This window comes from Octopus bimaculoides, chromosome 2 (assembly GCF_001194135.2).
Source record: "Octopus bimaculoides isolate UCB-OBI-ISO-001 chromosome 2, ASM119413v2, whole genome shotgun sequence".
In the NCBI taxonomy this organism is placed as follows: domain Eukaryota; kingdom Metazoa; phylum Mollusca; class Cephalopoda; order Octopoda; family Octopodidae; genus Octopus; species Octopus bimaculoides.
Genome location: NC_068982.1, coordinates 98,571,335 through 98,573,367, shown reverse-complemented (window position 1 = coordinate 98,573,367; position 2,033 = coordinate 98,571,335).

Here is a 2,033-nt window from a genome sequence, read left to right as displayed (position 1 = left end):
TACAGAGAGAGAGAGAGAGAGAGAGAGAGAGAGAGAGGGACAGACAGACAGACAGACCGAGAGGCTGAGACAGAGACAGACAGATAGAGACAGCGAAGGCTCGTGGCCTAGTGGTTATAGCGTTAGATTCACGATCGTAAGGTCGCGGTGTTAATATCCAAACCTGATTGCGCATTGTGTTCTGGAGTAAAGCACTTCAATTCACGTTGCTCCAGTCCATGCAAGCGAAAATGAATTAGACTAACAACTGAAGGTTGACCTTGCAATGAAGTGGTGACCCGTCTTTAGGAGAAGTTTGTACTCTTGTTCCCTTATACGCCATGGAAACCACCCTAATGAACGCACAAGCACGTGACATATGTGAGATAAGTTATGAAGATAGTCAATAATTATATCTCAATAGTTGACAATATCTAATAAATATATATCATAAAGTGCTTGATAATAATGATTGATAAAGACATATTATAAAGATATTTCATATAGATGTATCACGTACATATCTAGCTATGATATTTGGTAGATATATCACGAAGATATGCAGATAAACATATAATAAAAGGTATTTGATAAAGAACAATATATCGTGAACATATTAAATAATAAAAACGCAGATCGCAGTGTCATTCCTATCAGCTTAATAAGAAAATGGAGGAATTGTAGTTCATGGCTATTTGGATATCTGATAAAATAGTATCATGGCGTCATGTTGATGTGTTTATAATGGATATAATGTAGGTGGGGTTTATGTAGGAGGATGGAATTAAATACGTGTTATATATTAAATAATGTTGGCATAGATTTATTATATGCATGCACACAGCACAGTGCATAAGCACATCTAAGTACAAATACATACAATGTATATGTATGTATATATATATAAATGTATGTGTGTGTATATATATATATATATATATATATATATATATATACACACATGCATACATACGCACACAAATATATACATGTGTATTATGTATACATACATACATACATACATACATACATACATACCCACATATGCATGCATGTGTGCATGCATATATATTCACAAAAATTACATAAGCATGCATATTCATTATGCAAACACTCGTATGTTCAAACACTATTGACGTATATTTATGCTTACGTATTAAACGCACACATGCGGCCATTCTTGCGTATATACATATAGTATACGTTCACATAATAAAACATTCATTATATATTTTCATACATAGATGCATAGATACCCACAAGCATATATATATATATATGTGTGTGTGTGTGTGTGTATACTTATATATGTATATATTTATATATCTCTATCTATCTATCTATCTATCTATCTATCTATCTATCTATCTATCTATCTATCTATCTATCTATCTGTCAGTAAAAGAGCATATGAATACTTGCATAGGTATACTCAAATTGACATACATAGACAAATACAAGAAAACACTGATTAGATTATTATATGCACGCATGCGTAAATAATATTCACAGACTCCACACCCATATACACAAACATATACAAACGCGCGCAGATAGTCAGAAATTTGTTCGTCGATGAATACAAATTTGCGTAGTTACAAATATGCACGCACGTGTCAGAGTGTGTGTTTGGTCATGCGTAATAATATATGTATGCGTGTACACACACACAGAGACATATATATATATATATACAAACACACACACACACACACACACATACATACACGTACGCGAAAATCATTATATAATTATATCCGAAAGTAAACACATCCTTCGCTATTTGTGTGCTTGTATTTACATAGATATGTAATATACATATATAATAATAATATAAAATAAAAATCCAACAGAAAGCATAACACTATAAGCATGTACATGAACACAAATATCTAATTATATGCATAGAAACCTTTCCCCATACACACATTCATATATATATATAGTGTGTGTATGTATGTGTGTAAGTCTACTTATATTATAAAGATATGTATAAATATTTATAATATAATATAATATTATATATATATATATATATATATATATATATATAT